This window comes from Oryx dammah, unplaced genomic scaffold, assembly GCF_014754425.2.
Source record: "Oryx dammah isolate SB20612 unplaced genomic scaffold, SCBI_Odam_1.1 HiC_scaffold_19, whole genome shotgun sequence".
NCBI lineage: Eukaryota > Metazoa > Chordata > Mammalia > Artiodactyla > Bovidae > Oryx > Oryx dammah.
The window spans coordinates 87,193,292-87,210,228 of record NW_024070203.1 but is presented as its reverse complement, the minus strand read 5'-3'; the positions used below and the strand labels follow the sequence as shown (position 1 = coordinate 87,210,228).

At 39.7% G+C, this 16,937-nt stretch overlaps 1 protein-coding gene across 1 annotated transcript in view; it reads left to right on the top strand.

Moving 5' to 3' along the window:
- CNBD1 (cyclic nucleotide binding domain containing 1) overlaps window positions 1–16,937 on the top strand; it is a 429,355-nt gene that overhangs the window by 236,635 nt on the left and 175,783 nt on the right. The gene's annotated exons all lie outside the window — the stretch shown is intronic.

Here is a 16,937-nt window from a genome sequence, read left to right as displayed (position 1 = left end):
CAATGGCAGTGGCAATATGAATAAGGAGATATGGGCATGGGGTTTAGTTATAAAGTGAATCAACAGAACTAGGAGCCAAGAGGTGTGATGTAAAATAGAGAAAATCTAGGACAACTCAGATTTTTGAATGGAGGTGAATTATATTTGGTTTGATGAACGTGTACAGCTTTATTTCCAGCACACTGAGCCGAACATGCTTTAGAAATGTCCAGGTGGAGGTGTACAGTTGTTACATTATCTATATATGTATATTTTTTTTTCTAAAGTTGAGAGACATTTATAGTGCAGAAATGCACGCCTAGCGGTTGTTCACATTTAGTGATATTTGAAGTGCTGGTCTCAGTCACTCTTAAGGAGAGTGTGTGGGTAGCGGTCCCACTGAATATCAACACTTAACCCCACTGTGTGCCTAATGTGTGCCAGCACTATAGTAAGCACTTTGCACACATAGTCTCGTATACTTCTCTTGATAGTTCTTTAAGGTGAGCACAATCACCGTCATTTTACAAATGAAACTGCAGTTTCCATTTGTTTTGGCAACTAATAATTCATTTGGCTCATAATTATTTCCAGGATAGCTCAAATGTATCTGATAAAATATACTTGTAATCAGACACATACACAGATATGCCCTTGTGGTTTGTTATTGCAAATAGTTTTTGTAGGGGCTGTATATTCAAAGAATGTTGCTCAGTGATGCCTTTTGACAAATTTAATTTTAATCTTGATTGGAGTTTCAGTTTGTTATGGAAATAAAGAAAAAGAAAATCATGGTGCTATCATTCCCTTTTCATTTCTCTATCAAAGATCAAATTCACAAGCATTCTTTCAATAGCATTTATGAGTCAGAAACATAGTTCCCTACTAGAATTTTAGTAAAAAGGGGGAAAAAAAAAAAGGAAGAATACATTTATTTTCCACATGCATTTGGGGTAGGAAGTGGTCCAAGATCTAGAATTTGGTGAAAATCACCTACTTTGAAGTCTAAGGCACAGAGCCAAATGAGTTTGTGACCCCTTGTGTAGGGGAGGTATTTGGATAGTCAAGTTTAGAGGAAGCCTCTGTAACCATGAGCTTTAACGGCAGACTGATCAGCAGATGAACATTATCTTAAAAAACAGCCTACTCCAAAAAGCAAGTTAATGTAGATTTATCAGCAATTGTTTATGCACCACCTGATTTCTGAGATTTAAACTTGATTATCAATACTATTTCTTTTCTAATCAGATGTGTTTTTTTCTTAATCGTTGGTCTGTCTGGCTAACTTTGAATATTCAATAAGATTTTTTTTGTGTGTGTACATACACGTTAGATGGTAAAGAAGCCTCATGCAATGTGGGAGACCTGGGTTCGATCCCTCGGTTCGGAAGGTCCCCCAGAGGAAGGCATAGCAACCCACTCCCATATTCTTGCCTGGAGAATCCCATAGACAGAGAAGCATGGCGGGCTATAGTCCATGGGGTTGCAAAGAGTTGGATACGACTGAGTGACTAAGCATAACATGTATATATACATTTCCATAAATCTGAAAATAGAAAATAAATATCAAGAGTGCCTAGTGGGAAAAAACAGGAAAGAAAACCCTTCACACCAGTGGGAGAGTTGGTGTCCATTGGAACTGCAGAACGCAGGCCGAAGGTAACGGTGATAATGTGGACATCTTGGCCAAAGTTAACAGATACATTGGTATCCCACATTATGACCACTCTGCTACCTGGAATAATTGACAACTGACTACATATAGAGATACATTTGATTTCTTTCTACATTCTGCAGAGTGCCACAGGCGGTGCTGACATAAAAGACACTTATTGATGTTCTTCCTTTGCCCTTCCCCATCTCCTTTCTCAAGTGCCTATACACCAGGGGCTTTGCCTGGAGACTTGACTGGATTCCCAGGGCCACTCTTCCTGTTAAACAAGCTCAGGCTGGTCAGAGGGATCTCAGGATCCTTAGAGTAGAGTTTGGAATTCTGAAGACTGTATAATTGACATATTTCCATTCCTAGCACATTTGTCTATTTTTCCTTTCACTGTGCAAAGCAGTTTGATTTTTTTAAGTTAAAAAATAATGTTTGGCATGGATAAAGAGCTGTGATTTCTCTATTTAATACATCTCATAAAGTCAGAGTAAATTGAAGTTGGCCATTCATTCTCCTTGTCAATCACATAAGCTTTGAATTACATAGATGAATTTCAGATTCACTAATTACTGCATTATATTATGATGAGCATGTAATTAAACCTATACTTTTTTTTTTTTTTGGATTTTACAATTTGGTGGTTGCTGCTGCTGCTGCTAAGTCACTTCAGTTGTGTCCGACTCTCTGTGACCCCATAGATGGCAGCCCACCAGGCTCCCCCGTCCCTGGGATTCTCCAGGCAAGAACACTGGAGCAGGTTGCCATTTCCTTCTCCAATGCATGAAAGTGAAAAGTGAAAGTGAAGTTGCTTAGTCTTGTCTGACTCTTAGCGACCCCATGGACTGCAGCCTATCAGGCTCCTCCATCCGTGGGATTTTCCAGGCAAGAGTATTGGAGTGGGGTGCTTTGGTTAGCAAGGTGTAATAGGTTTTTATACAAAATGTAATGAGTTATTGTGTATCAACTGCTTAGGATAGTGTCTGATCCCTCAGAAGGTACATAGAGTATATCAAGAGTGTTATTCATTTGGCCCTAGGCTTGATCTCTCTTGGGTCAAACTGCTTGGTGCAAAATATGGACTCCACACTTTAGCAGTCTGGACTTTGGATAAATTATGTAACATCTCTCTGGTTCAATTTCCTCTTTTGCTACGAGGGGTTCATAATAAGATCTAGGCTTTAGGTTCATGAGAAGATTAAGTAAGTAAAGCTCTTAGAATGGCTCTAGATAATACTGAACCTTCAGTAAGTATTTTTGATGAAATGGATTATATAGTATATCAAAATTACTGTCACTGTGTGGTGTTGTCAAAGGTATCATGGGAAACTGTATGAAGCTTATACTCAATAGCAAGTTATAGCAATTATTAAGATAAATTGGGGAGCTGGAGAATCTGTCTAAAGACAGATGCCTGTTGTTACACAGTAAAGTAATAAATACTCTGGTACTGTATGTAAAGACTTTTTACTCTGAGACTAGTGTGTAGCCTAATCAGTTCATAGCACTACATAACGATTGTCAGCATAATATCAATATAAGAGTTTACATTAAATAAACTTTCTGAAGTTAAAGAGAGTGAGCAAGAACTAAAACAGAAGCATTCCTTAGCAAACACCTTCATTGTTATGCAAGTTACATTATGCAGAAAATAACATATCTCATTTCCTACACAATTTAATAGCCTGCCAGTTATCATTTAGCAGGATCAAGCTATAAATCTTTTATACAATTTAAGGAAGGATTATGGCACTCATTACTTCTTTCACTTTTTCAAAAGTTTCTAATAATCTTTTTTCCTTTGTAGTTAACAAGGTGCTAAACTCTAAGTTTTATAGTACAAACTGAGTGTATCATATTGCCTGGTTTCATTGGGTGTTTATTTGCATAGATTATGAAAGATTAGTATTGAATTCCAAGTAAGCATAGAATCAGTTCTAACAGTACTTGCCATAATCCTTTCCGGTGCATGATCCTTCAAACAATATCTTAGAATTCCAAGTGGCCTTTATTAATTTAAATGAAGTAGAAGACTATTTTTTTTTTAGATTATTCTAAAAGCTATACTTAAAAAAAAACCCACATATATGTTTTTGGAATTTTCCTAAGATATAAAAAAATGGACTGATTCAGAAATTCTTCTTCTAGCCCCTACATAAAGCAGAAGTGAAGCATTTGACTGATGAAACATGGCTTGGTGCAGTGGGACACAGGGCTCTTGGCTGTGAGCGTTCTGTCCTTGTGGCTCTGTGAGACAGGAGTGGGATGGTAGCTGAAGGAATGCAAACTCCATGTTTGCCTTCTACTTGGGGATGGGACAAATTTCTGTCATGCCTTTTAAGGTTGTGTTGCTGGATGGCTATCCATTCCCTCTGCCATAGTATGAAAATTGCTCTTCTAGACAGCTTCTGATGACCTCTGAAGAGCACCTTCTGCAGTTACCCCATGGCAGTTGGTCCATTTCTTCCAGGAATCATGGCTGTGCCAGAGCCACCACTAACCTGTTTTCTAAATTACTTATGCATTTCTGGCTGTTGGAGCCTTCTGTGATCAAGCAAGTGAGCTGGACCACCCTTATTACCACCAGTAATATAATAGGACTTACAAATCAAAGTGAGTGCTCATACTTTTAATATGTCAAAAAAACTTTATATACTTCCCAACACAAGCAACAATAAGAGAATTCTTCTCCATGCCTTGGGTTCAATAGAGTAGTGTGCTAAGCAAAATATGTCAGATAGAGAAAGACAAATACTACCCAATCCATCTTATATGTGGAATACAAAGATAACACAACAAATCAAAAGTCAAAAAACAAGCTCATAGATAACAGACAACACATTAGTGGCTGCTGGAGGCAAGAGGTACGGTTGGAAGAAATGAGTGAAGGGGAATCACAAGGTTAAAAAAAAAGAAAAATCAAGACTGATTCACAAGTATATTCACAATTTAAAAAGTGCACATGTTAAAAAATACATTATAAAAAAAAGGTCAACCTAACCAGTAATTTAAAAAGGTGAATTTAAAAGTGAGATAGTAGGGGGTCTGGATCAAAATGGCAGAGTAAGAAGATCCTGAGCTCATATCATCCCAAGGACACACTGAAACTGCAACCGCATATAAAACAACCATCTCTGAGATCAACCTGAAGACTAGCAGAACAGATTTCCTACAACTGAGGATATGAAGACAAGGCCACATCTGGAGGGGTAGGAGGGTCAGAGATGTGGTCGAGTCAGAATCCACACCCCAGGTGCAGAGACCCCAAAGCAGGAGGGCTTTGAAAGCTGCAGAGGTCCCCCAAGGAGCAAGACCTCTAACTGACCCCATGCTGGGATCCTTACTGGGGAAACTGGCACCGGGAGATGAGTCCCCATAATTCTGCCTTTGAAAACCACAGGGTGTATATCTGGGAGAGCCTGAAAGCTGTAGGAAGCCCAGACTCTGCTCTCGATTAATACATAAACTCTCTTCAAGGCCCAGCACAGGGGCAATAGCTTGAAAAGCATTCAAATGAAGGGGAGATCCATTTGCTAATTTCAGGAAGTGAGCCAGGAAGGCAGAGATGTGGTGGGACTTTCTCCAGGGACAAAAATACTAGCAGGCTCCATTTTTTGTTGTTTTGTTTTGATCAGTCCATCCACTTAGCTGGCCTGGTGCTGGTGGGGGCAGCTTTTTCTCACTCTCCATCAAGGTAACTAACACCACGTGCTTGGCTCCAGCCCAGAATTCCTCTGAGGACCACCCCACCATACCACTCACACTGGCCTCGAAAGTGACTCCCACCCCGCCTCCACCGGGCAGGCCACGCTGACCAGGACCAGTGCCCCTTCCAAGTGGCTCCTGCTCCAGGAAGCCAACCTTCCTCCGCTTAGTGGGAGCCTTTGCCAGCATGAATCTCGCTCCAGAGTAGCTCCTGGCTTCTGTGAAGCCAACCCTCACACCAGAGTTCCGGTACAGGTGTTATCGGATCTTGCAGCCAGTCCAGAGGCCAGTTCTGTGTTGTCAGGACACCTGCAGCAGTAGAAGCCAGGCCTGACAGACAACCATGTTGGAGGGGGCCAGTCCCCACAGCTGCACAGTAGTAGTAGTTGAGGTTAAGCCTTGGAGCCAACCCCACCCATCAGCCTCCCTGAGGCAACCATAGCTAAACCACAACACCCTCAGATTTAGGAAATACAATGAAATCAGCCAACTACCATGTCAAAGACACAGCAGGCACCAGAGGTGGCCTGGGTGAAGGTCTCAGGATCAGTACAGACATTTTCCATGTGGAAGCTGACATCAATGACATCAATACTTAGCTCTTTTGTGCATTCCTAAAGAAGCCTGCTAGTTTTGACTCTGGGGCCAAATTTCACACTGAGGTGGCAGACTGCTTTGGACTCATCGGTGGCAACACACAAAACTGACTTTGCCTTTGGATATGCCCTGGCAACAGTTATCAACTCAACTTCACTATCAAAAGTCATCATCTGGATTCCATTATTGGCAGCATACTTAATCTGAGATACTTGCTTATAAGAATTCACATAGATAATCCTTTCTGGAGTCACTGTGAGACTCTGCACCAATTGTATCCCAGTCATGCTGGCACAGTCAAATCTTATTCCAGTGGAAGCTCAGGTCTTCACTGTGCTTCTGCTCTCATTGCACTTGACTGCATTAAAGGGGATGACCATCTGACCAGCAGAAGAACTTTTAACCATCTCAATTATTTCTTTAGAATGTCTTCCCAGCCTGCCACATGGAAAGCATCTTATCATCAAAAGAAGAAATTTCATTAATTTTTTTTTGGTCCAGAATGTCTTGGCAGTAAAGCCTTTGCTCAGGAAATGGCAGTCAAACTGTTCACTACCAAAGTTGTTCATAGTTGCTTGATGTCATTCTGAAACACAGCAAAAAGGAAAACTAAGAGATTTTAAAGAAATTATTGCCAGCTTTTCACAAAAGCATTTCTCCAGGAATTTCAAGTCCCACTGAAGATGCATGTGCCCTCAGTGCGATGGAGGGAGTATTCTGACATATACAGAATTCGGGCTTCATCTTAGAAGGCATGGGTACACCAGGCCGGCCCCACAGAGATGCAGGACCACAGACTGCCCACTGCTCCATCTCTGCTCCCATCAGCTCCCCGTCTAGCCGCTGGCCGCCTTGCTCCTGCCTGCAGAAGGCTGCCAGCCCAAGCTGGGGCTGCAGTGCTGGAAGAGAGGTGTTGCTGGTGGACACTGAGGAGACTGAACGTAAAGGGACTGTAGATGGACAAGAAAAAGCCATAACTGGAAATAAGACAACCAGGAAAGAAGGCTATCTCACTGATAAAAGCATATACACAGTACAGGTAGTGGATTAACCATCTATAAATCAAGCATGACTTTTAAAAGACAAGTAAAATCATTATACCTAAAATAGTTATGAGATATACAAAACAAAAATGCAAAATAAGACACCAAAAGCATTAAATGATGGGGGAGGGCAGTAGAAAGCTGCTGCTTTGACAATGCACACGGATTAAATGACTATCAACTTGAAAACAGATTGCTATACACATAGGTTGTTAAATACGACCTTCATGGCAACCAGAAACCAAGTCCTATAACAGATGTGCAAAAAATAAAGGAGAATAAGTGTAACACTAAAGAAAGTCATCAGTCACAACAGAAGAGAAAAAGAAACAGAAAGGGAGAGAGGAGAGCTACAAAACCCATCAGACCACAAAGGGCAAGCTGTAAATAATTACATTTGCTGTGCTTGGTCATGTCTGACTCTGGGACCCCATAGACTGAAACCCACCAGGCTCCTCTGTCCATGGGATTCTCCAGGCAAGAACACTGGAGTGGGTTGCCATGCCCTCCTCTAAGCGATCTTCCCACCAGGGATCAAATCCAGGTCTTTGTATTGCAGGCGGATTCTTTACCATCTTAGCTACCCAGGGAAGCCTGAGAATACAGGAGTGGGTAGCCTCTCTCTTCTCCAGGGAAACTTCCCAACCCAGGAATCGAACTGGTGTCTCCTGCATTGCAGGCAGACTCTTTACTAGCTGAGCCCAAATAATTACATACTTATCACAATTACTTTAGATGTAAATGGAATAAATACTCCAATCAAAAGACGTAGGGTAGATGAATGGATTTAAAAAAAAAGTAGCTTTTGTTATTTTGAAGTGTTTTTATACTCTGTTGTTTTTACACAAATAGTGTTATAAAACTCATTTCCAAAATTGATTTTATATTTTTCTAAAATATGATACCTAAATACATAAATACCTTGTTTATCATAGGTATAAACAACAGAAGGATGGAACAAGCACAAAGAACTTTATATAGTACATTTTCTTCAGCTCTAGTTTTATCAAGAAACAGTGCCTATCAACACCATCTGAAAGTGAAATACATTATAAAAGGTATATGGATATTCTCCATGACTTCATTTGTAGCAGAGTGACTTTTATCATGAGGGTCAAAATTGACTATGTTCTTGAATTATCAATATATTCTTCTAGAACAGTGTTGTTAACAACTTAAAGCAGTAGTCATGATGTTTTTAAATTATTAACAAATGTATACTTTATCCAATAGTCAATTTTTACTTAAATCACTTTAAGTCAGAATATAAATCTGTAAAGGAATCTCTGCAGAGTAGAATTAGTAAGACATAGAGTCAAACTAAGTTATGGGAAGACTCCTAAACTAGATGAGGCTTCATTTAAAGTTTTCTCCAAGCAGAAATTTTTAACCAGAGACAAGGTCTTATGACAATTACAAAATCCAGAATGTATTATAATGGAGATCAATATTTGATGATTGAACTACGTGGTGTATTTCCTTAATTCAAGCATCTTGTTTCTAGGAACTGGTTTAGCTGCTCTAACAAAGAGATCCTAAAATATAGTGAATTACATAATCTAAGCTTTATTTTATTTGCTTGTGTAACAGACTAGAGAAGTTTAGGCTGGCAGGAGACTCAGCTTCAGCAAGATATTCAGGAGCTAAATGTGCTTTCATCCTGTTACTTGCCATCTCACATATATATAACCCTCCATATATATCTGCAAGGAGAAATGTAAGAGTGGAAGGGGAGGGAGAACAACTTCCCCTTTATGCATGTAATCAGGAATTATCCACATCACCTTCTTTCACTATACTTTAGCAAGAGTTTACACTTGTAGACACAGTCAGTTGCAAGGGAGGCAGCTATTGCACAGCTAAAACTGGCAGGGAATTCTATTAGGAAAGGTAGAAGGGGAGGCTGAAAGTGACAGACAATCTGCAATCACTCCTATGCTTTTTCATGACAATATAAGGTAGAAGGGTATCAAAAAAGACTAGTTACATGACAAAATACACATGACCCGCTTAAAGGAAAACTTAGAGAATATTGAGCAAACTAATAATTGAATGCACATAAAAGCAGTCTAGAATTCCAAAAATAATAAAAATAGAGAATTTTACAAATTTTTAGAAACACTTTATTGAAGACCTGGAAGTTCTAAATCAGTTTCTACAGCACTGAGTGTGACTTATTCAGACAATGTATTGTATTCAGGTATGCCTTACCAAGTAACTTGGCAAATCTAACTACATATCCACTTTCAAGTACAGAAAAAATTTTTAAAAATCATATTATTGACACAATAACGCTTTCATTAGTTTATCCAGAACATTGTGAAGCTCTGGAATACAGAATTTAAAGGCCAAAATGTGATGAAAGCATTTTGTGTATGTGTGCGCCCAGTCACTCAGTCATGTCTGACTCTTTGCAACTCATGGACTGTAGCCTGCCAGGCTCCACTGTCCATGGAAATTTCCACTCAAAAATACTGCAGTTGGTTGCCATATTTTTCTCCAGGGAATCCTTCTGACCCAGGGATTGAACATGCATCTTTTGTGTCGCCTACATTGGCAGGAGGGTTCTTTAGAACTAGCACCACCTGGGGAGCCACGGAGCAGCATTTTATTAGATTACAAAACAGTTTCATACTTAGGTTTTGGTGTCGAAGTGTTGCTCTGTAAAAGGTTTCTTTATGGAGTTAATTCAGATATGCTGAGTGTTCAAAATATTGCAGGGTCTTTCTACAACAAAACATTGGACGTTCTCCTCTTTTATTATTATTATTTTTTGACCTACAACATTATGTTAGTTCGTGTACAAAACATAGTGGTTTTATATCCACATGCATCTAAAAATGGGAATTCCCAGGCGGCACTAGTTCTAAAGAAGACACCTGCCTGTGCAGGAGACATAAGAGCCACAGGTGCAGTCGCTGGGTCGGGAAGACCCCCTGGAGAAGGAAATGACAACCTATTCTTGCCTAGGGAATCCCACGGACAGAGGAGCCTGGAGGGCTACAGTCCTCAGGGTCACAAAGAGACACGACTGAAGTGACTTCAGCACACAAGATGATCATCGTGATGAGCCTAGTCATCTGTCACTACACAAAGATGTTACATAATTATTGACCATATTCTCCACACTGTACATTTTGTATCCATGGCTTATTTATGTTGTAACAAAGATTGTACCTCTTAATCTCCCTCACAGATGGATTTCTCTCCTTCTCATACTGATCTCTCTTGACAACCACCTGTTTCTTCTGTGTATCTATGACTTTATTTCCGTTTGGTTAGGTTTATTCACTTGTTTTATCTTTTAGGTTCCACATAAAAGTGAAATCACATAAGATTTGCTTTTCTTTGACATTTCACTTTGGTCAATATTTCTAGGTGCATTCATATTGTCACAAATAGCAGGATCTCATTTTTTATGGTTAATTAATGTTCCATTGCTTATTTATGTGGACTGTATAGTCCATGGGATCACAGAGTCAGACATGACTGATTTTCACTCCACTTCGTATAAATATTTACACACACATACACATGTATAGAAATGGGATTTTAAAAAAGGTACTTCTGCTTCACTGACTACACTAAAATCTTTGATTGTGTGGATCACAACAAACTGTGGAAAATTCTTAAAGAGATGGGAATACCAGACCACCTTACATGTCTCCTGAGAAACCTGTATACAGGTCTAGAAGCAACAGTTAGAACTGGACATGGAATAATGAACTAGTCCAAAATTGGGAAAGGAGTACGTCAAGGCTGTATGTTGTCATCCTGATTATTTAAATGCAAAGTACATCATGCAAAATGTCGGACTGGATGAATCACAAGCCAAAATCAGGATTGCCAGGAGAAGTATCAACAACCTCAGATATGCAGATGACACCACTTTAATGGCAGAAAGTGAAGAGGAGCTGAAGAGCCTCTTGATGAAAGTGAAAAAGGAGAGTTTTAACCAGCTTAAAACTCAGTATTCAGAAAACTAAGATCATGGCATCTGGTCTACTAAGGTCCACATAGTCAAAGCTATCGTTCTTTCAGCAGTCATGTATGGATGTGAGATTTAGACCATAAAAAAGGCTGAACACCAAAGAACTGATGCTTTCAAACTGTGGTGCTGGAGAATACTCTTGAGATGCCCCTGGGCTGCAAGGAGATCCAACCAGTCCATCCTAAAGGAAATCAAAGCCAAATATTCATTGGAAGAACTGATGCTGAAGCTGAAGATCCAAACTTTGGCCACCTGCTGTGAAGAGCTGACTTGTTGGAAAAGACTGTGATGCTGGGAAAGATTGAAGGCGGGAGGAGAAGGGGGCGACAGAGGATGAGACGGTTGGATGGCATCACCAACTGAATGGACATGGGTTTGAGCAAACTCCAGAGGTAGTGAAGGACAGGGAACCCTGGTGTGATGTAGTCCATGGGGTGGCAGAGAGTCAGACATGACTTTGCAACTGAAGGACAACAACAACAATATAAATATCCACATCTTCTTTATCTATTCATTTATTGATGAACTAAGTTGTTTATATGTCTTGCAAAAAGTGCTGCAGTGAACACAGAGATGGATATATCTTTTTAATTAGTGTTTTCATTTTCTTCAGATAAATACCCAGAAGTGGAATTGTTGGATTAGATTGTAATTTATTTTTAAAATTTTGAGGATACTTCATACTGCTTTCCATAGTGGCTGCACCAGTTTACATCCCCACTAAGAGGGATATGAACATATTTACTCAGGAATACGATATTTTTTCTGAGTCTAAGCTAAAGTAGATATTCCATAAAAGGAAATAAGCCAAGAAAAAAATATACTTACCACGGGAATATTAAAAAAAAAAAACACCTTAAACATTGACCCACACTGTAGAAACTCAATGAATATTTTAAATTGATTTTTAATGCTTAATATTGTTCAATATGCTAAAGTTGCAAGGAAATTTATAAATTATTTAGAAGAATTTGAGTAATCAAATTGATATAGTTAAGTTGCAGGTCTGGAAATTTAAATTTTCTGATTTTTCATAATTTTAACTTCCTTCTCAAATTTTAATCTTGACTCATAGTAGTCCCACAATTTTAAGACTCTGTGGACAATTTTCACTGGGACTTCAATATTAATGTTTAATGAAAACAACCCACATTTCTATCAAATTTCTTGTTATTTTTCTGTGTAAGTTATTACTTACCCAAAACAGGTTGCAAACCTAAGAATCATTCTGAAATCCTGATTCCTAACATGCAAAACTAACAAGTCACCAAATCCTGTCTGACTTTTCTTTGCAGTATTGTTTCTTATTTATGCACATTCAGCTAATTTCTTTGCTATTATGTATGATATAATTATTGCAAACAAATTCATAACCACACTTTTATTTCCTAACTATAACTTTCTGCAAGTGAAATTTCTAAGTCAAAGATTATAAACTTGTAAAATGAAATAAATTTTTAGCCATTGAGAGATTACATAAAGAAATTAACTGTGACCTTTCTTCGGGTTCTGCATCCAGGTATTGAACTCTCTTTCTGACATCTCCTACTCAGCATACTCAAAATAGAACTCTCTGTTTTTACTGCCCACCTGCCTCACTGTCAATGACTCTAAAGCTATTTTCCATTTCCTTCTCTCACTATACGTCAGATCAAGATTCACTGAAGTGATAAATGTAAGCATTATATTTAATAATTTATGTCCATTTTACATCACATGTTGATAAGTCTTTTTAGTTCAGTTTCAGTTCAGTCGCTCAGTCATGTCCGACTCTTTGCGACCCCATGAATCACAGCACGCCAGGCCTCCCTGTCCATCACCAACTCCTGGAGTTCACTAAGACTCATGTCCATCGAGTCAGTGATGCCATCCAGCCATCTCATCCTCTGTCGTCCCCTTCTCCTCCTGCCCCCAATCCCTCCCAGCATCAGAGTCTTTTCCAATGAATCAACTCTTCGCATGAGGTGGCCAAAGTACTGGAGTTTCAGCTTATCATCATTCCTTCCAAAGAAATCCCATGAACAGTATGAAAAGGCAAAATGATAGGATACTGAAAGAGGAACTCCCCAGGTCAGTAGGTGCCCAATATGCTACTGGAGATCAGTGGAGAAATAACTCCAGAAAGAATGAAGGGATGGAGCCAAAGCAAAAACAATACCCAGCTGTGGATGTGACTAGTGATAGAAGCGAGGTCTGACACTGTAAAGAGCAATATTGCGTAGGAACCTGGAATGTCAGATCCATGAATCAAGGCAAATTGGAAGTGGTCAAACAAGAGATGGCAAGAGTGAATGTCAACATTCTAGGAATCAGCGAACTAAAATGGACTGGAAAGGGTGAATTTAAGTCAGATGACCATTATATCTACTACTGCGGGCAGGAATCCCTCAGAAGAAATGGAGTAGCCATCATGGTCAACAAAAGAGTCCGAAATGCAGTACTTGGATGCAATCTCAAAAACGAAAGAATGATCTCTATTCGTTTCCAAGGCAAACCATTCAATATCACGGTAATCCAAGTCTATGCCCCAATCAGTAATGCTGAAGAAGCTGAAGCTGAACGGTTCTATGGAGACCTACAAGACCTTTTAGAACTAACACCCCCAAAAGATGTCCTTTTCAGTATAGGGGACTGGAATGCAAAAGTCGGAAGTCAAGAAACACCTGGAGTAACAGGCAAATTTGGCCTTGGAATGCAGAATGAAGCAGGGCAAAGACTAATAGAGTTTTGCCAAGAAAATGCACTGGTCATAGCAAACACCATCTTCCAACAACACAAGAGAAGACTCTACACATGAACATCACCAGATGGTCAACACCAAAATCAGATTAATTATATTCTTTGCAGCCAAAGATGGAGAAGCTGTATACAGTCATCAAAAACAAGACCAGGAGCTGACTGTGGCTCAGATCATGAACTCCTTATTGCTAAATTCAGACTCAAATTAAAGAAAGTAGGGAAAACCACTAGACCATTCAGGTATGACCTAAATCAAATCCTTTATGATTATACGGTGGAAGTGAGAAATAGATTTAAGGGCCTAGATCTGATAGATAGAGTGCCTGATGAACTATGGACTGAGGTTCGTGACATTGTACAGGAGACAGGGATCAAGACCATCCCCATGGAAAAGAAATGCAAAAAAGCAAAATGGCTGTCTGGGGAGGCCTTACAAATAGCTGTGAAAAGAAGAGAGGTGAAAAGCAAAGGAGAAAAGGAAAAATATAAGCATCTGAATCCAGAGTTCCAGAGAATAGCAAGAAGAGATACAGAAGCCTTTTTCAGCAATCAATGCAAAGAAATAGAGGAAAAGAACAGAATGGGAAAGACTAGAGATCTCTTCAAGAAAATTAGAGATACCAAGGGAATATTTCATGCAAAGATGGGCTCAATAAAGGGCAGAAATGGTCTGGAGCTAACAGAAGCAGAAGATATTAAGAAGAAGTGGCAAGAATACATGGAAGAACTGTACAAAAAAGATCTTCACGACCCAGATAATCATGATGATGTGATCACTCACCTAGAGCCAGACATCTTGGAATGTGAAGTCAAGTGGGCCTTGGAAAGCATCGCTATGAACAAAGCTAGTGGAGGTGATGGAATTCCTGTTGAGCTGTTTCAAATCCTGAAAGATGATGCTGTGAAAATGCTGCACTCAATATGCCAGCATATGTGGAAAACTCAGCAGTGGCCAGAGGACTGGAAAAGGTCAGTTTTCATTCCAATCCCAAAGAAAGGCAATGCCAAAGAATGCTCAAACTACCACACAATTGCAATCATCTCACTTTCTAGTAAAGTAATGCTCAAAATTCTCCAAGCCAGGCTTCAGCAATATGTGAACTGTGAACTTCCTGATATTCAAGCTGGTTTTAGAAAAGGCAGAGGAACCAGAGATCAAATTGCCAACATCTGCTGGATCATCGAAAAAGCAAGAGAGTTCCAGAAAAAAACATCTATTTTTGCTTTATTGACTATGCCAAAGCCTTTGACTGTGTGGATCACAAGAAACTGTGGAAAATTCTTAAAGAGATGGGAATACTAGACCACCTGACCTGCGTCTTGAGAAATCTGTATGCAGGTCAGGAAGCAGCAGTTAGAACTGGACATGGAACAACAGACTGGTTCAAAATAGGAAGAGGAGTACATCAAGGCTGAATATAGTCATGCTGCTTACTTAACTTCTATGCAGAGTACATCATGAGAAACGCTGGACTGGATGAAACACAAGCTGGAATCAAGATTGCCGGGAGAAATATCAATAACCTCAGATATGCCGATGACACCACCCTTATGGTAAAAAGTGAAGAGGAACTAAAAAGCCTCTTGATGAAAGTGAAAGTGAAGAGTGAAAAAGTTGGCCTAAAGCTCAACATTCAGAAAATGAAGATCATGGCATCTGGTCCCATCACTTCATGGCAAATAGATGGGGAAAGAGTGGAAACAGTGTCAGACTTTATTTTTTTGGGCTCCAAAGTCACTGCAGATGGTGATTGCAGCCATGAAATTTAAAGATGCTTACTCCTTGTAAGATAAGTTATGACCAACCTAGATAGTATATTCAAAAGTCTCTACAAAAGTATATTCAAAAGTCTCTACAAAAGTATATTCAAAAGTCTCTACAAAAGTATATTCAAATGTCTCTACATTACTTTGCCGACTAAGGTCCGTCCAGTCAAGGCTATGGTTTTTCCTGTGGCCATGTATGGATGTGAGATTTGGACTGTGAAGAAGGCTGAGCACTGAAGAATTGATGCTTTTGAACTGTGGTGTTGGAGAAGACTGTTGAGAGTCCCTTGGACTGCAAGGAGATCCAACCAGTCCATTCTGAAGGAGATCAGCCCTGGGATGTCTTTGGAAGTCTTTTTAGGTTTGTCTCCAAAATACATCTTGATTTTGTCTGCCTCATTCCATTCACACTGACATCAGTCTCTGATCAACTAGCTACCTGGATACTGTGATAGCCTCCTTTGTAGATTCTTGGACTCTGCTACTTCTGCCTTCCAGTCTGTTATATACACAGCTGCTAGAATGCTCTTTCAAAACGCAAACTGAATTGCATTGTGTCTTCAGTTAAATCTGTTTACTGATGTACCATTTCTCTTCTAATAAAATCTAAACTAAAAACCAAACAAAATGATAAAAAGAAAACTAAACAAGTCCACAGGTGACTTGGGGGACCTGGTCCTTCCATCCTTTTGAAAGTCAGCTCCTCTCATTCTTCTTTGGTGCTCCAATCTCTGGTCAGCTTCTCTTCTCTTCCTCAGGATTTCTGATCTTTGCACGTGTGGTTCTTTCTTTTCTTTTTTTTTAAATTAGTGTGTGGTTGCTTTACAGTGTTGTGTTAGTTTCTGCTGGACAGGAAAGCAGCTACATGTATACATGTATCCCCTCCCTCTTGAATCTCTCTCCCCAAGATCCTTCTGAGTAATAAAAAATAAAGATTTAATGCATTATTATATACTCTGTTGAAAAAGAAAAATGCATTTTGTTGGGGGGTGGGGTATGCAGGGCTCCCACCACGGGTTGTTCACTGAAAACTTCTTGCAGAGAAGAATATTTAGGAAGAGCCAGCCATAAGTTTTTGTGACAAGAATGGTTGGAAAATAAGCTTATTTCCATTTGGGCAGTTCTTTCCCAACTATTCTTGCTGCAAAAATTTATGGGTGGCTCCTTCTCATACTTCTGTTTACCCTTAAATATTCTTCTCTGAGAGAAGTTTCCCATGGACTGCCAGTGTCAGGATCTCTGCATGTCCACCACACACTCACACACACACACTCACACACACACACACACACACACACACACACACACACTCACAGACACACACACACACTCACAGACACACACACACACACTCACACACACACACACACACACACACTCACACACAGACACACACACACAGACACACACAGACACACACACACACACACTCACACACACACACACTCACACACAC